The sequence below is a fragment of the Gymnogyps californianus genome, chromosome 10 (assembly GCF_018139145.2).
Source record: "Gymnogyps californianus isolate 813 chromosome 10, ASM1813914v2, whole genome shotgun sequence".
In the NCBI taxonomy this organism is placed as follows: Eukaryota; Metazoa; Chordata; class Aves; order Accipitriformes; family Cathartidae; genus Gymnogyps; species Gymnogyps californianus.
Window position 1 is genome coordinate 29,340,071 of NC_059480.1, and position 26,721 is coordinate 29,366,791.

The 26,721-nt window shown below is 44.0% G+C and overlaps 1 protein-coding gene across 2 annotated transcripts in view; it reads right to left on the bottom strand.

Annotated features, from left to right (window-relative positions):
- Positions 1-26,721, bottom strand: part of AADAC (arylacetamide deacetylase) — a 48,648-nt gene that overhangs the window by 12,271 nt on the left and 9,656 nt on the right. The window contains exon 2 of one of the 2 annotated variants that reach the window (XM_050902511.1): positions 13,216-13,347. The exons of the other annotated variant lie outside the window; for it this stretch is intronic. The gene's annotated coding sequence lies outside the window, so the exon portion shown is untranslated. The remainder of the gene's footprint in view (positions 1-13,215; positions 13,348-26,721) is intronic. 2 annotated transcript variants of the gene reach the window in all.

Below are 26,721 nucleotides of genomic sequence, written 5' to 3' on the forward strand. Positions count from 1 at the left end.
TCTTTTACAGGGCTTCTGGTTAATATTTGAAAGATCAGATTTAATTGCCACTATTCTCAGGATTAAGGAGATTTCTATGCATCTCCCAGAGGCAACGACTTCTGCACAGGGTGGACTCATGAACGGGTAATAATAATTCCACTAAGGAAACACCACAAGCACAGGCACACACACAGAAGGAGGGGTAAAAAGAACGGCTGCAGCACCAAGAACCCTGCCTTAGAGATAAACTGAAAAGCTAAAAAGCTCAATTAAAATTTGAGTTATTTCTTTTGCTGAAGTTTTACCAACTGCAAAGAAGCACTGCCACTCGTTCTCTCACGCTGAGCAGCCCTTGGGGATGGAGCATCCTTTGGAGGACCAGAGAGCACGAAGCATCACAGAAGACTGAAAGCTGAACTGTGTGTCACCAGCCCGAATGCAGAGAAGGAGCAGGCGTAGGCCTTAGTCAAACTTTTTCTTTATTTAAGTTCTGGGCACCTCCAAAATATTCAAGTGTTTTAAAAATCCAGCTGTGCTATCCCTCCTCAGCCCGGGACGGGACACCCTGTTCTCCCTTGTCGGTCCTTCTGCAGCACAACAGAAGAGTCAGAGCCCAACCTTCTTGCCACCACTCCAACAAAACCAAGAGAAGAGACACCTCTGCCGTCACTTCGCCTGTCCTGGAGGCCAGGGCCAGGTGCCGGGGAGAGGTGCGGGTGAATCCAGCCCGACGGAGGGGAGGTTGCCGTGGCCCCGTGCCCAAGCAACGGCACGGCTGAGCCTGCGTTCCCAGCGGGCACACACGCAGTAACGTGTGTGTACACACAGGGCTGGACGCGCAGACCAGCAAACCCCATCTTCTCTTTTCTACAGCTCAGATCGCCCATTTCTCAGGGGCTGGCTTTGGAGGCTGAGAGGCAAAACGCAGATAAAGGAGCCGGATTTCAGGCAACAGGGGAAGAGAAGGCACAGCCCGGTGAAGAGGAATGGAGGATGAAGCCCTGTCCTCCCTCTGGCCCTCCCCAGGAGGGACACAAGCTCTCAGGACAGCTTGCTCTGTGTGACCACCGCTCGCTGTTTTGGTACTGGCAAATAGCATGGACGAAGGCATGGCCAGACCTGCAACTACTACAAAACTGGTCTTTTATTTTGTTGCACTTAAGGAACATTTCACCCTCTTCTTCCATGCCAATCTCCAGCTGAAGGACGGCTGTGCAGTTACAGCACATACTACGCACTGTCCTTGCCCCAAGTTCACCTTTGGCTTAGGCAAGGGGTCACAGTGCTAAGCCTTCAGACACCAACATCTCCTCATCTCCTGGCAGAGCCAGCCTTCCTGCCCTCCAGTGAACCGCCACAGCAACCTACCCTAAATCACAGTGATACTGGATAAAGAGAATAATAAATTGGATTCACTATTTACCCAAGGCAATCCTAAAGCATCAACTTCAGTATGGAAGTGCCTGTATCATGCCAATTTTATTAGAGCCCTTTCAGTAGAAGGGACCCGCTGAGACAGCACAAGACCCCTCAAACGGGGGGACGGGGTGCCAAATGAAACACGTGAACATTAAAATCCAGATCAATTCCATGCAGCAATTACCCTCGTGTTACACCCCAACGTCTAGCCTCTGCACTGCTGCCGCTTTTCAGAGCCCTGCACCAGCACCCACCACTGCCAGTTTGCTGTTGCATCACGTACTCTCCCACTACTCTCTGCTTTCTAAAGCAAACAAACCTTGTTTTGCTGCTCTTCCTGCATATAGTGTACCACCAAGAGAGTCATGCAGCATGCCCTCCTTCCTATCTTCTGCATTTTCATGTATTCCAAGCTACTGGTGTTTCAGAAAATAAGGAAAGAAAAAACTTAATGTAAACTTAAGTGGACTAAAGGCCAGGGCTAAAACTGCAATGGGAAGAGCAGCAGTGGAAGCACAGCCCTGCGCAGAGCCAGCATCCCCTGCAGCCGTGTGCATGCCCTGCAGCCGCAGCCGTGTGCTCCGTGACACGGGCGATCGCGGTGGGGATTGCCGGTCACTGCGTATCGCACAGCCGTGGAAAGACTTGCCTGAACTAGCTCAGACACTGGCCTGCTACCTCAATAAATCAGCCCTGCTAAAAATAAGTATTGCGACATCAGATTGAATCTTCAAGCTGTGGTTTGGAAGGGAGAAATATGTGGGCTTATAACTTACATCTGTTTGTAACAGCAATACCTCTTCACCTCTCCTCCACTCCTATTGCATTTCCACTTACTGCACTCTCACAGCATTACTGTGAAAGAATCATCCAGGTCAACCAAGTTCTGCTCAGACGGGCCCCTAGGAAACTGCTTGTTTTAGGAAAACACACCAGGAAATAAACCTCTTCAAAGCAGAAAGCATTTGCAAGGCTGTCCAGCAAAAAAAGTACTGTCTAGCCTAAATGGGAAATAATTGAGTATAACTTGGTATAACTCAGCCCTTAATAATAATACAGTCCAAAATGTAAGACCTAAGCAAACAATTGATCAGAGACTGTAGTACAATCCCCTTATCCACATTTAAGGCTGCTGGTGTCAATAGGATCCATTTCTAGAGAAAAAAAAGAGCAATTTGGGTAAAATTATTAGTATCTGACTTATTGCCAAATAATTCTTTTTCCTTGTCTGTTAGTGTAGGTTCAGCAGCTGTGCTGGGATCCTCGAGCTCAGGGTTAGGGTACAGCCCTAAAGCAGGAGCACAGAAGTGCCTTATGTCACACTCTGGAAAGATAACCATGGGCTCATGCGGGAGTCTTTGTCAGTGAAATGCAAGAGCTCTGGAAGCTCATTACATTTACATATCAATCGTTACATTTCTTTCACATCTATGATTTTAATTCTCTGCTTCTGGAACAACAATCATCCTTGCAGTTTTAAAACATGGGCCGCTTCCTTCTACCAGCTGTAGTGCCACTCCTGCAGGTCACCCATACGTACCAGCAGGGACACTTCCCACCTCGCTCATCCCATCCCTGCCATGAATTTTTCCTTCAGCTGGTTTGTGGGATGGTAATTTGCATATCATTTGCATGAACTACATGCCACTCCCTAAGACTGATTGTCAAAATGGCTGTGATATCCCAGGCGGGCTCTGGGTATGTTTGGCAGATGATGGATGGCGACTCCAGGGTCACACAGGACGGTCACCTGTGACTGTCCTGGCCCGGGGGACACCGATGGGCATTGGTGACCCCGAGCAGCCCCCCCCGGGACCCCCCTGCCCCTGCCCACCAGTCCCACGGACACAGCCCTGAGCACAGTTCATGCCCAGGCTGGGTCCTGGGGGTCCTGCACTACCTCGCATGCTGGGCACGTCACCGGTGCGGCGCTGGCTGGACCGAGGGGTGGTCCTGGCAGTGACAGCACCCGCCGGGCTGCCCCCGCTGATAGAGAGAATTTGATCCTGTGATGACCGCAGTGTTTTTATACATCCATGCTGCGAAGGGTCACGTCTTCACTAGGGTATGGAATAACAGCTTACCAAAATAGCAGCCAAGGGCTGGAAGAGGCACGCAGGCTCCGTGCCTGAGCAGGTTCGCCACTCTCCGGTTACCCACCTGGGTGGCAGGGGGTCAGGGCAGGCCACCGCCCCGCGCCTGCCGGGAACAGACACGCCGGGCTGGGGACAGCCAGCTGCCGGCACCCGATCCACCCCGGCGGGGCTCCAGGGGTTAAAGGATGGAGACACAGGCATTGAAAGGGGACGAGGGGAAAAAAAAATAGCCACAGCCCCAGGGACAGCCAGCTTGGCAGGGCAGAAACTTGTCTCTGGCTTCAGCGGGGGGAGGCCAGATGTCCCGGGCACCTCTGCCAGCCGCTGCTGGTGCTCGTGGATGTAGCCATCGTACCAGGACGAAAGGAAAAGCAGAAATACTCAAGTTAGTTATGCTATACCCCAAAGCGATCCCCTAAAATACTGGAATGAAGAGAATAACTGACAAGTCACCGGGAGGCAGTACAGCACCGCGGAAGTTTTCCTTTCCACCAAACCACGGTGCTGGAGGGCATTCAAAACCCAGTGAGAAATCCTGGTTCTGGAAGCCCTCCTCTCTCAGCAGGGCAAGGATCAGCTGTGACTGTCCCCCAGAGACTCGGAGGAGAAGGGGAAAGGACACAAAGCAACACTGGAGCTAGTAAACATTGTCCATGTTTGCCTTCGGTGAAACAAGTCGCAACCTCGTAGTAAAAAGCAAAAATTTCTTCTGCTGTTCTTTAACACCTCTGATGGACATCGACTAAATGATCAGTAGAGTTAGAACAGCGTGGGGCTGAAAATACCCTTTGAAGGCAGCAACACCACACCTGCGGTAACCAGGTCCTCATCCAACACAACAACACGCAGTAAATAACAGCTATTTGGGAACCAGCTTAACATGTAAAACATTAAAGCAAACAAAAGAAAATCCACACCAAACCTAGATATATAGTTATTAACATTAAGAATTTAAGCAATGGATATTTTGTGACTTATCAAGCCATCCGACCCTCAGTGCTAAATTGCTGCCTTTTGTTCTGCAAACTGAAGCGTTCCAATAGCAAGTTGTCCTGAGTCTCTGGTGTTGCATTTTCCATTGCTCCAGTGGCTGCATTTCATACCAACAAGTTCAAGAGCTTCATGGTACCATATTGCTTGTCCCCCTGCAATCAAATTGCCTTCCAGTCTTTCCTCAGTAAACTAAAGAGGCTGCGGTTCCTGCCCTTCACCGTAGGGGATCGGGACTTCTTAGCACCAGAGACAAAACAGGATTTCATTGCCCAAAGGTGAGGACAAATCCTTCACGTGCCAAACTTCAGCACGTCTGCAAGGGGAGAGAACCAAGGCCTCAAGAAGGGGCACCAGCTGGAGATGAAAGCGTCACCAGACAGGCAGGGTCCAGAAGGACGTTGAGCACTCAGCCGGGGAGGGCAGGAGACCTGCTCCCAGCAAGGGGACTGCGCCGCGGAAAGCCGGGCATGCTGCTGCTGCCCGCTGCCTGGAGGGAGCATGCACCAAGCCTGCTGCCCGGCTGCAGCAGCCTTCCCTCTGCTGTCCCCCAGTTCCCCTGGGAGCAGACACACTCGCGCCCATCTGCCCCCACCCGACCAACCCCACCTTTTGGGGACACGCCATAAGCCAAAGGTTGCCCACGGCCAGGGCACGGGTGCCTCGGGCAGCGAGGACGTGGATCTTTGCCTTCCTAGCCACTGCCTTGAAGAGCTGCTCGACTCGCCTGTACCTGGGGCAGCTCTGAACCAGCAAAGCAGCGGTGAGCGTTCAATGCACAGGGGAAAAACCCAACATGCTGCGGAGGGCTCCGAAGGGAGGGAGGGGGGCACTGGCCCCGGGGAGGGAGGGGAGGAGAAGCCCCGGCGCTGTTACCCTTATCACTGCTTCGGGTTTAGGTTTCCAGACCAGAACCATCCCTGCCCAGCAGACAGCTGGAAGGAGGGGTTTGACAGAGATGAGCAACCAGTGAACCCGATTGAGAGAGAGGGAGAGAAATTGGCTTACTTGTTTTTTATATCCCTTTTCTGCCCAAAGAGACTCTTGCATACCTTCACCCATTCTCTACAAAATAGATTTGAAAATTCCAGTTTAGTGCTGAATGCATGTGCTGGGATTCACTGGGAATTAAACAGCTTTTGGTTTAATATTCAGAAGCTAGTACTATATTTCATATCGCTTAACTAAGCTTCAGTCAGTTATTTTACTTTTATTTCTTCATTGTTATTATCCATACTTTTAAATGATGCTTATAGGACTGGAAATTGGCCTGTTTTTATAAAATGAAGAGATAGCATTCACAAGACATTTTATACAAGAGAATCTGGATTGTTTTTCCATCTGTTGTTTATTACTGAGTTGTAAGTTGTATAAATGGAAACAAATGTCTTATATGAGAATATATTCATACTCTGAACTGAAAAAAACAGTTCACTGAAACTTAAATAAGCTGAAATATAACACATGCGGTATTTCTGAATACATGACAAAGCAGCAATTCCAGAAATGTGCTAGGTTCATAAAAGCATTAAAGTATCCAATAAAACATTTTCCAACTCAGTCTAAAAAGTGTATTATCATCAGAATAAGATAACAGAAGATTTCAAATAAGTCAATATTTTGGTTTGATGTTTTAAAAATGAAATATTGTTTTCAAACATATCACTTTTTACTGTTTTGAAGAAAGGTAGCAATATTTTTGTCTTTTTCCTGTTCTGAAAATACTGATTTCCAACTTTGTTTTCATTTTTGCCACTGACTTGAAAAAGCAATTATTTTTTCAGTTCTCGTAAGAGCATGCAGTCGTCATGAACACTGAATGGAGGGACATTAAATAATCAAGTTATTTACCTGAATTCCTTCTTTACCTCCTCCTTAATTACCTGAATTCTGATGGCTTTTTCCATGAACAAAAATAAATCCATTTAAGATTTATGTCTATATAATAATGTTAAGAGATTACAAAGGTGAAGTTACTAGCCCATAACTGATATAAAGACACAGTGAAAGGTAAGAGATTACTGCACAACATACCTGCTTTTCATCAAATACCTAAGAGAATGAAGCAACACCCAACTGACTGTGATGACGCTTGCCGTAGTTCTCCGACAGACTTTTGTGCCGGTGGTTAAGCACCAAGCTCGAAGACTGCGGCATGCCTGCTGTGCAGCGGCAACAAAACATCCTGACCAAGAGCAGCTTTGCAAGTGCAACGAGAAGTCCTCTAAAGCTTTGACCACTGTCACCCCACCACACACAGAGAGAAAAAGACCCAAAGAGAAATATGCTTTGTATCGCCTTCATTTCCTCATGCACGGGTTGCAAGAGGACCAGCTGAGAAGAGCAGCCCATAGCGACTCACGCACACCACCCATGGGGGCTGGCAACAGCCAGAAGCCTTCGGCCTCCTCACCCCCCGTACCCCGCACTCCTCCTGCTCCGTGCGACCTCGCCCCTGGAATCCTGTAAGGGGCAGTCCCTCTGCCTCGGAGGTGACATGGCGAAGGAGGACTGTGATGGCCATTTAGCTCGTTCCCCTGAAGAAACGAGTCAAATAGAAGCCTGCAGCAAGAGGAATTAATTTTTGCATTCCTCTCATCCATATGCATTCCTCTCCCAAGTGAAGAAATACACTCAGCCGAGAAAAGCTGCAGAGCTGTTACGTGGCTGCGCTATTTCACAAGAGCCACCTTGTTCCGAACCAAAGCAGTGACTGCTTTGGAGGTAGATCAAGACAGTAAACTCCCTTACCCAACTCACATCAAACTAGAAATCTACACATACTTTAAACCACCTTCACTGATTTCTACCTTAAGTTTCAAAGTTCAAAACAACATAAGAAACCCAAACTTATAACAAAAGGTCCATTTTGCTCCCACCTCTAATTTCCAGCTTCTCAATGTTCACACAGTTCTAGTTTTCACATAGTTTCTCATTTTTACAACCATAAGCACAATTCTTGAATTCGGGATCCAGAAGCAGATTGCTGAAAACTTAGATTTGCCATCCCAGGGGAACAGAGACCAGTAGAGAAGAGACCTGTGGGACAATCAGCAGGAATCTTACATAAAATAAATTTTATCAGTACTGCTTTAAAGTCCAAAGCAGTCATTTAGGAAAGCGGAATGACTGCCTGACAGACCGCAAACAAGGAAAGAAACCATTTGGTAAATGTTTTCAGCAAATGAGCGTTTAGATTTGTTTACTCAAACATACATTTGAATTTATGAATGTACATACATACACATGTATGCATACAGAAACATATATTTAAGGCTGAATCCTGAAATTAGTACCGCTTCGGGATTGCAGAGTCAATGGGCATGCCGAGGATGATGAATGGAAGAGACGTTATTCGAACCAGAGATCTATACGTTTTTCCAATTGAGTTGCAATGGCATTTGGGGGGATTAAAGTGCTGTTAAAGCAACAGAGCAGCTCTGAAATGTAACTTCAACAGCAGATGAGAAAAAAGCATGATGGAAACCAGAACTCAGTTACTTTTGCTGTTTATCTTTCAAAATGAACACTTTGAGTTGTTTTTGAAAAGTATATGCAAGATTATACAGAGTTCCCATTTGCTCTGGGGTGCAGGGGACTGATTCTTCCCCACTGCTCCAGATGCCCAAGACGACCACCGATTCGGGGCAGCCCTATTATCCTCTGCTGTGCATGAGGTCAGATAAATGATTGCAGGTTCTTTCCTACAAATTCAGAGAGGGAAGTTTCATGGTGATCCTGACTCACACAGATCCCAGGGTTCAGAAGAGCTGTCAAGTCTGATAAGACCAGTCACTCGGATTGCGGAATGCCGTAGCCCGACTGGATGCAGAGACAGTGTCTGTCCTGCCAAGGCATCCCTCCAGCTCTGCTGGGAACATCCCAGCTCCTCTCCAAACCCGCTGTGGAAGGCAGCCAGTGCTGTACGGCTCGAGGACACATTGCTCTCACTGCCCCCACTCCCTTTCTCCAAAATTAGGAAAAAGGAGTTAGGAAAACAAGGAAGGAGATTTCAACGTGCTGGAGAGACTCTCTGATGCTGTTAAGCAGCTAAAGCCACAGTGAACAGGACCATCAGAAAGTAACCATTTCTATTAGATCTGACATTTATTAAAACAAATATGCAGTAGTATCAGGATTTTCATTGACAAGGAAATAAGAAATGGTGTGAAACCGTTCCTAGTTTGCTTGTACTGATACGGACTGGGCAATCTTTGGCCAGCAGGGAAGCACTCAGCAGAAACAGTTCCCACTTGTTTCTCCAGCAGATTTTCTTCATACTGGCACCTCCTAGACTTTGGCCAGTCTTTACAAGTCAGACTCTTCAGCAGTAAGAAATGAATGGCCTGAAATAAAGTAACCGCTAGAACGCGTTAACAAACGCCCAGGCAAATCCGCGTGCTTTTGACTCTGCACATCAAGTGAGGAAGAAAGGTGCCTGCCAAAGGGGTGACGGCTCCACAGCTCCCGCTCACAGCCCCGCAGACACGCCGCGGCTCTGGGCAGCATGCAGAGCACCACGGCCGCAGGGCACTCCCCATCATAGGTGCTCCGCTGGATGCCTCTTGCAGACAAGCGTGATGGACACGGACCGATTTCTGTGCCAACTTTCCTGTTAGTGTAATGCTGTCTGAAGTCAGCACGGCTGTTTATGACCCGCTCTGAAAATCTATACGCGAGCAGCTGAAACACAAACCTGCTTCATTCTAGTGCGCTCTGTTCCCGAAAGCCGTGAGCCTGAGCCTGGCCTGGCCATGTGGACATACCAGTGCTGTTCATCATCGTAAGAGCACTGCGCAGGACATCACTACCTGAGCAAATCATTACCCTTGTGACCCCAGGTACTTTTCCCACTGCCCATGAAAATACAGCCCGTGTAACTATCTGATGCCAGGACACCGCTCCGTGCGAGCCTGTTCAGTGCAAATGCTTAAATTTGAAAATTTAAGATTACTCAAAGGCAGTGAGCCGCTCTTGGCAAAAAAGAGAAAGGGAGCTGAACACGAGTACTTCCCCAACAAAACAGCCTTGCTGTGATGGAGCCAAGACTGTCACCACAGATTAAATTGATCAAGGCATTACTACCTTCCTGGAGTTTGTAAAAATAAAGACAGTATATAGCCATGGTGCCAAGGGAAAAAACCTTCAACTCCTTGACTTACTTCTCTGCATCACATGAAGTATCTACAGGAAGGTAGATACTTGAAAATACAGCACAAATTGTCTAAGGTAACAATTCAGCATTTCTATAATTTGCAGTGTTTGGTTTATGAAGTCTAAGCTCAGACTGAACACCTTCCTTCCAGCAGCCTGTGCATGCTGTAACAGAGCTGCATGGAGTTCGACGCCCTTTGGTTCGATTGAAAGAGTTCCTGATTGTGAAAACTTTCACTTGGGAGAGGCAGCAGCCAGCCCAGTTTCTCTACTTGGCAGCACTTAGAAAAAAGGTTATGTACACTCACACAATTACTGTTAGCAGCTGAAAAAGGATATATGCACTCTTCCTCTCACCCCCCTGAGCTCTTCGCTCCTGAGATTTATACTTTACACAAACAATTTTCGATAGGTATAAAGTCAACTGTACATACATTAATTACTATTTAAATTTGTATTCCACTAATGTCTACAGTGTGCTAGGCAGAGTCCAAGAACAGATACAGATGTCTCCTATCAGAGACTTGGTCACGTACACTAGCTCGTCTGCATTAATACAGCTTGCTAAGCTACACAAACAGCATAAAACAGGAGGCACACTCAAAGATTTCAGAACATAAATTAGAACAAAAATTAGTTTAATCACCGTTCCCCCTAAATCTGCTTTGAAATGAAGGGCGCTGCAGTTTAAGAAGCCAAGGACAGGCTAAAGGCATTCCTGGAGCCCTCCTGACTACCTGCCTACTGACCCACGCAGCGGCTACCAGGAACTCAGTATCAAATCTGCTTGGGAGCTGAGGCAGAGGTAATACGCAAATACCCTGAGAGAGATCTCCAGCTTGCACTTCAGCCTCCCCTCAATATCTTCATTTGCATCCGCTTTGAACTGATTGACTCCAATCAGAAATTTAAAACTGTATAGCTCCAAAAATAAGTGACTTCAGAGCGTGAGCTGCCCAGTCAAAGTAAGGGGAATACTAAAGAGTGCAGATAACTATACTTGCTTGTCTAATATTCTAAAATTATTTTGTATTACACATGAACTAAAAGAAAGCATATGGTCCATTGTTCAAATTACAACTTGATTCATAAAGACAATAAATTAAATGGAACGTGAAACAAAACATACTGAAAGCATCAGTCCTTGAGCCTTGGTTCTGGATGTCATTTTTCCCATATTAATGGTCTTTTTTATTTCCCATTTTAGTCTCACAGGAATGTTGGCAGACAGCATATTTTGTGACACCATAAATCTGACCCCAGTATTTGTCAGCTCTATCAGCATGTTGCCTACCCTGACCGTACCTAACTGTATTTTGAAGAAGTATGAAAAGCCCATGAAGTGTTAAATTGAAGATAACAGGGAAGGAATTGTTTTTAACGTATCTTTTGAAGATAATGCTTTACTAGATAGTATTTCTCAGTCTAAAATTCATTCCATTACTTGTGCTGAATGAGTACAGTGCCTTAGGGAAAGTGTTGACTTTTGGGGGAATTAATACACCTAGTTGTTTACATTGTGTTAAGCAGCTTACTCGGTACATTTGCTTTGGATTTTAGCTCCCTAATGCCTGTGTATCTGACCTGTACTGACTACCAAGCTATTCATTAGCCAGAATACTTCAGAATTCTGAGCTACTGATCAATGAGCCTGCACAACAGGCTACCTGCAAAGTCATTACATTAGTTTAATGAGCTTAACATTAGTTTAATATTTTAGTGAACCTATTGCTAAAGAAATATATATCAAAAAATATTCTCAAAGGAGAATCTACCAAACCTCTGGTCACCGTGGGGAAAAAAAACCTTAACCAGGAATTCTTTCTGAAGGTTGTGAATGCTTTCCCCGATTGCCTCAGAGGTTTCAATATATCCCATGATCAGTGCAACTATTCTCTAGCTGAATCTTTACAGCATTTAATAATAGACAAACATGTGGCCACAGCAATATTCCTATAAACATCCGGGAATAAAGCAGGCAAAAGCCTGTGCTACAGTTTGGCACTCCAAATGTTGAAGGAAAAATAACTAGCAGAAACAGTTTTGCTGTCTGATTCATATGATTGTAGACACCCTTCGCCCCTCACCATAAGGTGTATTTCATGTTTTTTTCCCCCAAAGATATTTCTTATTCATATTTCTTCCCCGAAGCTATTTCTCCAGCACCTGCAGGAGAGGTGCCACATGCACGCCCTTCAGCAGTGATCTGCAAAAGGGCGCTCCACCTTACGTAAACAAGTCCTGCTTTACAGAGCAAAGACCGAATTTCTGTGCAGACCTCATTTCTAGCAAAGTTTTCTCCTTTGTTTTTGAAGCAGCAAATCTTGACTTTCTTAATTTGTTCCTCTTGCGAATAGGAGAGGGAAAGGAAAACAACCAGGAGTAATTCTCAACAGCTGCTGAAAACACCAACTCAAAAGACTCTGGAGGTATTTCTTTATGCAAGAGAAGGTTTAGCCAAAGTACCACAAATATTTGGCTTTTATATTTGTAAGAGAAAGCTTAAAGGAAGCTAAAAATGTTGGGCTACCAATTATTCATCACCTGAAGTCATACCTACATCAGTTGTCTGCCAGTGCAGTATGTATTCAAACTCTTTCTATGCCCAGTGGAAAAACGTAGGCTCAACCGAGATGAATGACACAACTCTCTGAAAGGTTGTAAAATGATCTTATTGATCTTTGGTACATCTTAATGCTCTGAAGAAATGTGGGTCACATTCAATTTGTGCCAACAGAAGGTCCATCCAACAATAGCATTTGAAAACAGTATTACCATAACTAAATTATGGAAGGGCTCTGAAAGAGCCTGGGTAATTCCCCTGCCTGTAAGAACCGTTTTTAGCAGCAACTTCATGTTATGAAGGCTGAACTGCAGGTTGCTGCTAACTTTCAGTCAGAATTAAATTCAGAAGCATGAGAAATTGAGCATAACTGCATGTCCCACAGGTATCACATGTACAATGCATTCACAGAACTGGCAAACCTAAAGATTTCTTCATGTTTCCACAAAGATTATCATTGTGAAATGCTATTTTCCCCAATAAATGCATTTTTAAAGCCAATCTCACACTAACATTCTAGTTTTCATTCTCTCCATTTATTACAAAATCACTCAATTCAGTTAAAATGAAACACAAAACTTATTTAAAACTAGAACACAAAATACTCTTGTTTGGGTACATATTTTCTTCTCCCCTTCCATCTGTTTTTTCACATGTCTGCATACCGCCTGCTCTCAGCCAGACCCAGACATACTGAATAAATGTTCTCCCAGCATCTGTGGCCAGGCTGGAGCTGAGGAGCACTGGAAATCTCAGGGAAGTCCAGGCCACAGAGGTTTGAATAAACTGAAATCATCACAAAACGTTGGCCCATTATTCAGAACAAACCAGCTGATGCTCACTCATCACGATGAAACATGCAGTAAATGCTAACACATTGGGGGAAGCGGAATTGTTCTGAACAACGCTTTCCTCTTCAAACATAGCGGAGCTGAATGCCAATAGCCATACTAGATACTAGCAGTGCATTCTCTCAAAATACCCTGCAAAGCATTTAGGATCATGGGTTACCTCTGCCTCTTCACAGAGCTGAGCTGATTGTTCCAGGCGGGATTTCTATCTCACCAGTGCAAGGGCCAGAAGAGCAAGATTCAAGCAAGGTTTGTTTGCTTCATCATTCAATCCACCAAAGCCGTATGAAAACTAGAAGAAAATAATAGTGCAGAAAGCGTTTGGTTGATGTTAAAAGTCAAGCCATTGAAAACCAAAGCAGAAAATACATTACCTCAGTAAACACACTACTAGGGGAAAAAACGTTTTCTGTAAGTGTAATCATGTCAATAAAGTATTGACATTTATCTTATTGCTTCATTTTTATCTTGCACTACCTCAGGCCTAAAGAAGAAATACAAAATGATAACTACGATGAATAAAAATGAATTAAATAAGGAGGGAAAATAAGTCATCAAATGTTATAAAAAACCCCATAGTTTGAGAATTCCGAGACCTCCCTCCCATCCTTCATCTCCCACCTGCCCTCAGTAACAGCGAGCTCATCGGCACGCCACTCCTGGCACCCGACTCTGGCTCGCACTCCTCCCAGCTCCGCTCCCTCGATCTCTGCATTACTGGAAGCGCCGTGCCCGCACGGTCCCTGCGGCCAGGCAGCACTACCAGCCACGGACACTCACGCAGCCAGCCGAGCCCAGCTAAATAACGCAGATCACAGCGGAGGCTCTTCTGGAGCCCGTTTCTGTGTACCAGGTACAGAGGACGCAGGTTGTGCTACCAGACGCCCCACTCCGGGAGCAGCAGTGCTGTACCCCTGTGCACCCCTGCGTGCGGTGGGTACCACGGCCCCTCTGCCCAGAGGGCAGCGTGCCCCACGGCAGAACCAGCAACATCTCCTACTGCCCTCCTTAAGCAGCTTCTGCTTCCAACCTTTTTTTTTTCTGGAAAAAGTGAATCTTGTTAAACTCACTGGGGTGCCAGCTGGGGTTGGAGTACAAGAAACCAAAAATCCCCCTTCTTGTTCTTTTTCTTTTACAGAAAGGAAGAAGGTAATACATTGATTTTCCTGTCCTGCAATGCATTTTTCACTTCTTTAAAAAAAAAAAAAGTATATTTCTGACAAGTCTGAGACGGCCATTACTGAGCCATACTCACACTAGCAAACCCTACCTACACGTCTTTGAACATTCATTTTAGCATTAGAGCTCCATATGTGAGATGCCAAAAAGATAGAACAGATCAGTTTTTACTGCAGTATATTTCGTGTGTAAAATTCAGCTCAAGTGTCAACCCAACGGCATCAAACTGCATCTCCAAATGCAAACGTAAGGCAATGGTACAATAACTTCCAGCTTTGGATACTGTCTTACTTTAACAGCCTAATCATAACCATGGAGTGCTTTAGGGATTTGTGAGCTAAAATTTGCCCTGAAATGCAGTCTGGGCAATCGCAGGGCCACCAGTAGGAATAGGAGCATGGTGAGTTTTCATGTAGTGGTTGTTTTGTCATTGTTGTTATTTTAATGGCAACTTCTGACCTACAGCAATTTCCCACAGACTAAACATCAGGATTTCTTAGAGCTCTTCCTTCACATTTTATTACTTTCAGAGCTGCAAGTATTGAAACCGAATGTAGCGACAAGAATCTTCACTACAAAAACAATACACTTAACAGGAATATTAAGTCTTCCAGGAATATTAAATCTTCCGTAAAGTTTGAAAAAATAAAGCAGTATTTAGATATTCCTTCTGTAAATGCTTATAAATGGGATTTTTGTTCTTACTTTATCTTTATTCCATTTTACTGCTGACTGAACATAAGGAATTTGGAGAGTCACATTATGCTGTCATTTGATGTCCCTTTTGCAGCCAACCTGCCTTTTCCAAGGGATGACCAGGATTCTCTCTCTACAGTACATTCACAGTCTATCCCCTGGCCAGAAAAAAAGGCCAGAGTAACACATCTATTTTCAATGGGAAGCGTGTTACTCATTCTCAGTACGTTAGTGCTTAGAATGAATACACACGGGGTTTAGCCTCAGAATAATTCTGAGAAATGCTGCAGTAGCAAATAATTTTAATAAGCATTAAGGGCATGGATTTGCAATAACTGATTGTTAGTGTTTATTAACTGCAGGTTCATTACAGAGTCATTTGTTAGAACACCTACAGTGCCCAGCTGGTTCCAGCGCTGCTGCAGAATTTCTGCACAGTCTCCAGCAAAAGACTCAAGATTCTCAAGGCAAAGCTGAAGTGACTTCAATGTATTTGCAATTGCAATGATGCAATTGAGTCCATGAGGCTCATCATCTCTGTGGCCCAGGTTTCTCAGTTCCAGCAGAGCCAGTCCCCCTTCTCACTGGATGTTATGAAGTGAAAACTATCTACAACTATAATTCGCTAAAACCTTTAAAAATAATTTCTGACTCTAATAATAATAGCGCAAGCTAAGCAAATAACTCTCAAACCACTTCTCTAAATGTTAAGTAGGCTGCAAGACTGCATTTTGCCTAGGGGAAAATGAAGACAGGAACGTGAAGTGACTTGCTTCTTTGCACAGGCCAAGTAAAAAAGGCAAACCTGAATGTCAGTACCTGCTGACTTCCAGGCAGTTTTCACTCTCACAGCTCAGACTGCTTTGTGGCCCAATCAGTTACAAAAGCATTTTGGAAAGTGCATCCCATAGTTTTCTCATGTGTAAAAACATCAAACAAGCTGCAAGAGAATCCGCAACCATTGCCAATAACTAACACAGCCGAGTAAAATACTCAGAATATTAACAAGACTGAAAATACTGCTAGGATTCGACCAAGGACTGGCCAAAAAGGACTGACCGAAGACTTCATCGATATAAGTCTCAGAATGTGAATGGTATCCAAGATTAAAGATCCATAACCCTTATTTTTAAATAATACCAGTGATTAGCAACCAGCTTTTCTTGTCTCAGCTCACAGGCTCGTGTGCTTCAGCAAGCTTCTTGTAACATCTTCACCTGAGACATAACGTGCAATTACCACCCAATTCTGCATCCCTTATGCTCTCGGGGATGCAGCAGGGAACAGGAGCTGTGGGTGCGCAGTAAGCGCTGCCTTCCAGAGCGGCTGCTGGGGAGGCCACACAGGCAGCGGGGCACAGGAAAGGATTTCGCCAGATCCTGGGAAAAAAAGGGTTCCTTGGAAGCCTGCGTTAAGTATGTTAGTTTGGGGCTTCATCCAGCTTTCACAGGAGTCAACGGAAAGTGTTCCCAGGGTGAACCACGTACCTGCAATGCAGTTCACATGCAGCAAGAGGGTTTTTCACCCTTAGTAAGCAATACACAACTGCCAGGTTTTAAGCCCAGTGGGATTGAATCTAAATATAGAGTAATTCTGAGTGACACAGACAATACACCTGATTTTGAAATAAAAATATCTTTGTCTGCAGTTTTGTTAACTCTAATAAAATGCAATTCTACAAGAAATAGGGTATTTTTAAAATTGTAAAATGCATTACAGATTTAGCTTCTCCAAAACAAAACAGAAAAATCAACTTTAGAAGAGTCTTACTTCAATCCACAAAGAGGCAAATATAAAATTATCACAGTCTGTATTTAAGTGGAAACTCTGAGTTCCTAAAAAACCTTCATCCCTTCTGCAATCCTGCTATAAGCAGGAACTTTTACTGTCATCCCTGCTGTAATCCTGCCACAACCAGAAACTTTTACTGTTTTTCCATCGACTGAATTCTTTCTGGCTAGAAACATCAATTCTGGCTTTAGCTCCCTAAGCAAGTTTATCCTAGAGGCGATCACAAAACCGATGTTAAAGTGGAGAGCCCCGCGGAGTGCTTTGCTGGCAGCCACTTCCAGAAGCAAACTGGCCATTAATGACAGCAGCCTTATGACACAACACGGCTCCAGCTTCCCACCTGCGGTGGCCTCCCCGTATCCAGGAGGGGAAAGCCACCCGGCTGGGGACTGACCTGACCCCAGGGGCACGGGCTCTCCCCATCGTACATTCTGGTTGCTGCTGGGAGAGAGGAACGTCACCTCCTGCCAGGCAGGGACCCCCGGCACGGCCGCAGGGGAGCAGGGAGGAGAAAACATTATTCTCAGCTACTTCAACAGGCCAGCAGACCCAGGCCCTCAGTGCCTGACCCTTTTCTTATCGGCGCCTGAAATGCCGCTCTCGGTACCCTCTCACGAAGCGTAGCCACAAGCAGCAGACGCTGCCTCGCTGGAGCCTCGCACATCCAGCCCCGGGGCTCCTCTCCCTGGAGGGGACCTGTCTCTGGTATTTTTCTGCGCTAGCTCCTGTACATTAGACACTTTCTGCATTTAGTTCCTCCGCTACTTCAACGAAAAGCGGGGAAGGCCTGAAAGTCGTTAAGAGTCAGCGGATTTACACCAGGAGTGGATTTGACCCAGTGTTTTCTCCCAGGCTGCGCTAGCCTCCAGCCTGCCTCCCGGCAGTCCTGCCCAGATACCTGCCCGCTGCGAAGGGCCTGCGCGACCAAATGGTTCGGCAAGATCCGCGCTTTCTTTTGTCAGAGTCTCAGAAGAAATCAGAAATGAGAACTAGATCCCAGTCAACCATCAAAGCCAAGAAAACTACTATCTCTGGGAATGAGCTAATGTGTTAGACATGTCATTCAGGCTCCCTGGCTTGTCTTGGTCTTGAAATAAAAGTTATTCAAAAAAACTACATCTGGAAATGTAACGCGGCTTCCTAATGACTCCGCATTATGCCAGGCGCCTACAAACAATTTAAACACAGCCTGTTTGTGTGAGTGGAAAAGGCTCGCTCCTTTTAGCACATTTCCACAGGCTCAGGAGGAAAACCTTCATGTGGAAAATAACGATAATCAGTGAAAATATGTTTCACATTTCACCTCCGCATTGCGCCTCTAACTTCAAAAATTACTCAAAAATTGTAAAGCCGTTTCAGAATGTACATTTAAACACACAGAGGTGCCTTCCCATGCCTCCGCCCGCTCCACAGAGAGCTCCCGACCCCAGGGCTTTTATTTGAAGCCAAAAAGGACTCCAGGGTTCTCCCCCAGCCACTGTTCCCAGCTCTACACCTACCTGCTCTTGGGGGCTGCTCAGGGGGCTGTTTCATTGCAGTTACTGTGCATTAAGATAAATAAATAAAAAAAAAAAAAAAAAAAGAAGTTTCCCTCGGCCTTTTGCCTTGCCTAACCTGCTCTTTAAAAGCAGACGTGTCATTTTATGGCATTAGTTGACACAGTTCTTTTGAAATTAAGCATGTAATTATTTAAAAAGACAGATGTTTTTCCTGTCACATACAATATAAATGAGCTATCACAGGAAAACATGCAGTAACTCCTATCTGTCAAAAAACTCCCCAGAATAACCCCTCCTGTTATTTCCATTAAGACGTAGGTCCTAAATTTTTTCAATAGCAATCCCTTACTACTAATACGAAATAACGGGTATGCCAGACTATAAGCAGTGACAGAAAAAAACCCCAAAAACATATGTTCACTACGTTTTTCTCCATTGAACAAAACCACTCTCCGTGTGCGGTGTGCCGTTGCCCCGCAGAGGCATCCTGAGACCTGGTGGGAAAGGCCACGGCAAGCAGCCCTGCAGGAGCCTGCAGCCAGCGGCTTGCAGGAGCCGATCAGCTCCCTCCAGAGAGCCAGCGAACGGTTCGAGCATGAGAACGGACAAAACAAAATGGATAGTCTGACACAGGAAAAAAAGTCAGGCAACATTTCTGGATAGACAGATTTAGCCAGAAGAACTTTTTGCTGGAAAGCAAAGCAAAACCACGGGTTTTGAGTAGCAGTCAAGAGGCATGAACAAGAAAACAGGGTATGCTATGGATTTAAAAACATCCATGTTAAAGGAAGTGCACTGGAGGAGTGTAAAGCGTGACTTAAATGAGAGCCATTAGCAGGAAGAGCACCATCACTAGCAAACATTTGCTCAGTTAAGATTAATTAAACTGCCATATTAAGGAACTAAAAAAACACCCAACAAACCCACAGGACACCAACAGGTCTACAGAACTCCTTGGATCAGCCAGTTGACTTCACCAAAACAGCGAGATTTACATCAGGAAATTCTGACCTGCCTATTGGCTTCAAGCACAACCAACAGAAGTATTTCAGCGGCACCAGATTTCCAAGTGCAGCCTGTGACTCAGGAGGAGGGTCTGTTGATTTTGCTCTCATTCTTGCTTTCTGTCTGGTTTTCTAAAAAGCTCATCCTGTAACCAGAGCCACAATACCCCACGTATACATGGGGCAAACAAAAGCATCTCAGAAGGCACTGTGAAAAACACAAACGTTGTCATGCTTATGTGAGTTTGTATCTAAGGGCTTAAAATAATACAGACAGATTTTAATATGGTGCTATTGTAAGGAAATAATTTTCGAAGTTTTAATCTCTACTTTTAGCTACTGGGAAGCTGATGTGTATTAAAGGACCATTGATACTTTCTTTTATTATTTGCACTTCACATGAAATTGCTCCCTGGCTTATGTGTCAGTGACTTCAAGTATTTGTTGTAATTTTCCGTTACTGGGACCTAATTGCTGTAACCCTTGTTCCTGGCCTCTGAGGTTTAGGCAGACCTGGTATTTCTGGTAGATTCCCCCCTCTGAAAACTCCCTGACCTCCTGCCTTCAGCTATTCTGCCTGGGCTGCCTTCGGCTGGCAGCTGGAGCTTCTCTCCCAGGGCTGTCCCCTTTGAGGACAGCAGTTGCTGCAGATGTTTGGTCTTGCTTCTTAGCCCTTATAAACTTTTTGTCCTTTATGGATTCTTTGCAGTTCCTTCAAGAGCTCTGTACTAAGAACACTAAGCCAGAGACCTGGCAAAACACCAATGCTTTTTTTCCCCCCTTGATCAACAACTTTAAGAGAAAATGCCAGCCACATTTACAGCCAAAGCAAACATTTTTCTTAACTGTTATGTTTATTATCCTACAGGCTGATACATGAAAAAACATACAATGCTGAAAAACAGGAGGCCAGACAGATACTACATAAACCATGCTCTAAATTAACTTAAATTTTGACAGAGCTCCATGACACTTGCAAGTTAAAAGGATTACTTCTATCCCTCCCCTTGATTTAAAAAAAAAAAATCCAAACCAAACAAAAACCCACAGAAGCAAGCAGAAGTACAGACTAGAGATAAGTGGTCGCAGACAAACAGAAAGGAAAGGACCCTCCCAGGTCACCAAACTTTGTGCTGCGGCACACAGCCTTACACCAATATATTTCAAGAAAAGACACATCATCTTCTGGAGAAGAAAAAAAAAATCCTACCTGATAAAATTGAGCCAAAGTGCCAGGAACTTTGGACTCCACTCAGTGGAGTCAATTCCCATGAAAGCTCAGGTTTCTCACTGTCTTCAAGTATCAGTCCCTATCCTTAAATATCAAAGAAATGCAATTCTCTGTGAACAATGGTAGACATGCTGTGAAAAATCTGAAATATCAACTGAGCTGTTGAATAAAGTCTAGTGACAGCACAGCAAGAGGAGAAGGCAGTCATAGCTGTACTCACACCTCACCTCAGACTTGGCAGGAAAACGCAAGGTAGAAATAGGAAATAATAATAATAATAATAATAATATCCCTTTCAATATAATTTACACTTACCAGTGATGACTTCTGCTTCTTAGCCCCTTGCTCATCATTCCACACTTTTTATTAACAATTTTTGGGCAAAGCATTTTAAAACAGCCATTACGAACACCCGAAAAGGCTTTCAAACCCTATGAAGGTTTGTGCTAGCTGTGGAAAAAAAAGTGAAGCCTGGGCAGATGTGGACACAGACCAGACCACGGATGTGGAGAAGGTCTGGGGAACCAGCACAAGTCCTCCAGCTCCTTCAGCCCACTCCTTGACCTGCTCTTCTCCACTCCCTTCTACCTCACCTTGTGTCAATACCACCAGGCAAATTTAGAGAGAAATGGCTTTTCAAGCATATATTAAAAGATTTGTCACGTTAAACAAGGTCACATTAAAAAATTTTCCAATGAAAACAAGTATTTGTTAGCAGTGCTACGACTCAAAAGCCTGAGTGCTGCATTGCTGCTAGTAAGCTTGAGCAACGTACCTTGAGCAACAGAAACACAGAACGACGAAAGACATTACCAATTGAGTATCAACCAAATAGGCAAAGGTTTCCTTGAGCCTAGGCATATTAGCAAGACGTGTCATAAGAAATAGAGTTGATAGTTATCTAGACAGATCACAGAATATTTCATGGTACAAAGTGTTATTAAATATAAGCACAGTAGTAATAGCCAAGTCCACCAGAAATAAGAAGTGTGCACAGCAGCTTCTAGAGTTACTACAGCAGCATACACCTAAGTGAAGGAATGTGAGAGCTGTCAGATTTCATAAAAATGTTTAATGCCTCCTCACAGAGAGCTCAGCCAGACATCAGTATTCAAGCCAAGATGGGCAAGAGTCCTGTTACCTTATTCCTAGCTATGAGAACAATCATCCAATATCTGAGAACATTTTGTTGGTATATTGCAATTCTAGGTTAATAACTCCCTTCAGTAGAGAGAATGACATTCATATAATAGTTTTGTATTCCCAACAGCTAATTCCCAAAAGCCTTGGGGGGAAGAGAAGAGGGAGCAGTGGAAAGGAGAAAAAGCACATTTTTCTTGCAAACTAAAGCAGTAAAGTCATCAAGATGAAGTCTTCAAGTGTCTTGTAAAGTGATAATACATGACTCTTCAAGCTGGTTGAGGAGCTACCTGCATGAGGAAACTGTACTGGCATAACTAGAAGTGCAATACTGACGTAACGAACAGGCTGTGTGGCCACAATTTCAGCTGAAGCTGTAGCACTTCCCATTTGTACACTTAGAATAATTGCGGCAAGAATGACTTCACACGGAGTGCTCCTAAAGATCTAACAGGAAAATAAGGACTTCAGCAGGAAAATGAAGAATTACCACCTTTCCTATAGATAACCGTAGAAGATGTCCATCAACCCCTACAATATTGTATCATTTTTATATTTCTGTAGAACCTCAGTTTGACAGGTTTGAAACTACTGGCGAGACCAGTACCTTCATAAAGCAGAGTAGTGTTTTCAATTTATGCAAATCACATGCTCCTTTACTGCAATGCCTAGAAGAATGAGCTACTGAGATGTGTGAAAAGAAGGGGGGTCAGGGGTGGAAATCCTTCCTTCAGTTGAGTCCAATTGCCCAAACATTGCTACAGATGGCATCTTGCCTTTGCAGCACTAACTGTGGTTGGAATGAAGTGTAGTTTGGAGGCAGTCAGTAATCAAGTACTCAAAAAAAGCATTGCTAGTATACCAGGATAAGCTAGAGCAATGCCTCACTTCACAGTGCACATAAAACGGGATCCCATCACTAACAAGCTCACACACTGGTTTTAATGGTTGCATGCATTTTTGTGGCAATTCAGCAGTTGTTTCTCATAAGATAATTAAATACCTTTAAGTGAGAATGTTGGGAAGAATTTTAGTAATGGATAGAAAAGAATTTCATTGACATGGTTTTGGATGAAACAGTCCAAGTCTTGAGAGATTCATACTCAGCAGAAAAAACACAAGCCTCTACCGTCAATGTTCAAGTCATCCATTCCTTAAAACGCTGATCGTGCACAGTCACTACTGCAGGCACCCAGCACGCACGGCAGCGCGTGAGCACGGCTTTAGCTGTCCCTTGAAACATCACTCATTTCAGTGCAGGCAAGGAGGGTTACAGCCATATTTTATTACCAATTTATCTTCAGGAAATGGTACAGGATACAACAGTATATTACCACTGACATCAACACAAACTGAGTTCTAGCACTTTTACAGGGTAGAAGGCAGCGGAGTGCCAAGTGTTAGCTTCTCAGAAAAAAAGTCACTTACATAGTCTACTTAATAGCATTTTTTTCAAAAAGAAAAATATGATATAATCATGTTTAAGGCATACACTATGTTTCTCTACACCTCTCATTTTTGAACTTAATAAATGACCTTTTAGCCAAACTAACAATTTCCAGGAACACTTAAACAACTTGATCCAAAAACATTCCTACCACAGTCCTTGTTTCTAGTCTGCAACTGATGACACTGTATTTCTTTCAGCCACACTTAAAAGTTTCCCCATTTGCACCTATTTGTAATCCATCCCGCCGGGTCACTGCCCGGAGCCCTGTTCTGCAGCGTCCCGGCACGGCAAGGCAGGCAGGTCGGAGCTCACCCCCCTTGCTCAGCAGGACGGCGTCAGGGAGCAGATACACGCGACCGCAAGTCCGGCAGATTGCACTGCTGCCTTGTGCAGACACATCCTTAACCTGGCTTAACTTCATCTTATCTCAGACTTAACACGTAAGTATCAACTATAAACCACGTGTGAACGTAAGAAATTGTGGAAGAGCTTTATCTCCAGGCTACAGCTACATACTCTATGTTCAATTCCAGGGAAATTTGATGTAGATACCACAAATTGTGCTTGGATTGTCCCCTAGCGTCATGCTGACTGGGGGCCTAAGCACACACCGAAAGGAGCAAGTTATCAGAGTTTATCCACATGACCAAATCCATTAAAGCACCAAGGAAAAGAGACATACTGATCCAAACTGTACGAGATCAGAAAGAAAGGGAAGGCGGCTATTTACTCCCTCCACTTCGCTCTCCTGCCCGTCAGTTTGGCACAAAGCACAGCTTTCCTCAAGCTGACATGCAGTTTTCATGGTTTGTTAAAAGCCTCTTTAGTTCTGAATGCACTTTAAATATACTTTTCCCTGTATTTATCTAGATAGTTGTTTTATACAAGACACTAGCAATCAACTGGCAATCATTGCGAAAGCACGATGGAGATGGATTGATGCTGGTGCACACAATAAACATTCACCAATACAGTGAAAATGTTAAAGCATTAAAGAGTATGGTTCATACACAAACAAAAATCCCCATTATCACCAAACTGGCAGGGAAATGAAACCTTGACATGTTTCACAGAGAAAACAACTATGTTTTTCCTAGATATCATTTCTGTATGTCTTATCCAACGTGCCATAGCTGCCATCTGAAGTTTGATTAGAGCAGATGAATAGTGAAAGACATTGATTTGTAGTACCTGCAGTAATTCTGATACATGCCAATCACTGAGTATTGTTTCCATCTTCAAAGCATTACTAAAATCACCTGAGCTACTTTGAGATCAACGAATTAAGGTGTTTTGAACTCAACATACACGTATATAAAATAGATATTTTGATCTCTAACTGTTTACAGTCAGTTTAAGTTTCAAAATTGTTATCACAAGCTGATGTGATTTAGGCAATGGATCTTGCATATGAAATTTAAGTGCTGCCTGCCACGTACATGGCAGTTACCACAGAAACTACGGTGAAAAAACAGGAAACTACAGAAAAAACAGCACAGAACAGTGTGAGATGCCTAGGAAAGTAGATGGGAGGAGGCCTAAATGAGAGGAGTCAAACTTCTCAGTGCAATGGCTTAACAAGTATGTTATGTTCAGCATTCCTGAATTCCCTGCTGACTGTTGCTTCTGTGCAGTGTTTCAGTTTTAACACAAAACTACAGCGTGTAATATTGGTGAATAGAAAAATAATGAAGAAGAACAGTGTGTACATCCAGAAAGACAGTGGAAATTTCCACATTCACTTGTCAAGCCAGTTCAGAAAGGAAATGAAGCTAAAACATTCCCTCCATAGAGGCATCCCACAGTCCTGTTCAGAGCTACTGAACACACATTATTTGAAGGAACAGATTTGTGAAACTTTCAGTGCAAAAATCTTTGCGCTTGCATATCTGATTTAGGATACTATTCTGGTATTGCACATGAAATCAGACATTTGCACATTCAAACAGTTCCTGACCAACTATTCTCAAACTCATCAACTCTGTATATCAAACATGTTTTCCTACATGAGCAAAACAAGGTGTAAAACAGTAAGGTTTTGAAAGAAAGCTGAATCTGATTCTACCCAATGAACTAAATTTTTGAGTAATGTGTCCTGAATCCAGCAGTTCTGCTGAGCTGGTTAAACGTGTCACCCACCTCTATGCACTGCACAGAAAGCAAAGAAATCAAACTGTAGGAAGGCTGAGCTTAACTGGAACAAAGCCAATGGCATTTGCATGGCACACTTGGATCCATCCTGCAGAGCAGGGATTTTTAAGCAGAAAAACGAGTGCCACTCTCAAAGAAACCTCAAGTCTCACTTGAAGCCAGATCCTTTTTAAATGCTAAATTTCTACACTCTGTTAAAACTTATTTCTACCTTTTTATAACCTTATTGCTAATAACGGTGATATGATTTTAAATACTAGTGATCCTGAAAGTTGTTTAAAAATCCCGTTTATGCTTCAATAAAAATTTCTCACTCGGACTCTCACTGTAAGGCCTGCATGACAACCTGTCGGTAATTTACAGCTGCATTACTCATTCGGTAACAGGTCCGCAGGGAACCTCGCCTGCCGAGTTCCTTCCCCACAACACAGTTTGCTTTGAAGTTTCCAGCCACAGACCTGGGGTCTTAGTCCATGCGTACTTGTTTAGCTGAGCCAATAAATCATGCCGCTTCAGCCTCCCTGTTACAGAACTGTCTCTTGCCTACAGTGATTTATTAGAAAAATAGTGAAGTCACTTTATATACTTTTTTCATTAAGATCTTTATCTTCTTTGATTAGTCTGAAGTTTCTGAAGCAAACACTTGAAGGAGTCATTGTCTTGCTCACATTTTCCTTTGTTTAATTTCTAGGACCACTAAATTGACATCAGTTTTGTGATATACCCTGCAAAATCAACGCGATGATTTTGCAAGCCCAAAATTTATATCGAGCACGGTGAGTGACAGACACTTTGCGACACAATACTTCCCTAGAATCAAACATGATAGGCTTCTCAGAACCTAATAAGCAAAACCGTCTTGTAGATGTTTTCATGTTTTTCCACCTTGTATCACTCCTATACTCCAGCTGCTGAAAGCAAGTTTTCCTGAGGTTACTGTTCCTCTTAGAACCATGAGGATATATTGTACTGTCTTTTAAATACATGGAATAAAATTGTAAAAATTGTTGCACACACACTGCTTATCTCAATATCAACAAATACACTAGTTCAATACTTGCACTGCAAGACCTTCAGGGCAGGTACTGGCTCCAACTATTTTTTACACTGCTCATTACAGACACGTGCCACTAAAATTAGAGTACTTCTCTTGCTTCAAAAGTCATTTATCTGTATGAAATAACACAGGGTTTCATCTCCAAGCATTTCTACCCACCATAAATTTAAGTGCCACAAAAAAAAAATCTAGATGCCATTTCAGCATCACCTGTGGCACCCCAAGCACCAAGTTAAGCGGTGGTAAGCCCTTGCACAGGGCTGTGAAAGTTAGGGAAAGCCATGCTATAAAGGTGGCAGCTATGGGGAGCTTGCACAATAAGCCTGCAACCTCCCACAGTCAGGAGAGAACAGAGGAGCAGAGCTGGCTGAGATAAGGGTATGAGCTCTTTATAAGGCACCTCCAGCTGACTGGAGTTGATGGTGTTTGCTAGATATATTTAATTTCATTTATACCCTCAAATGTATC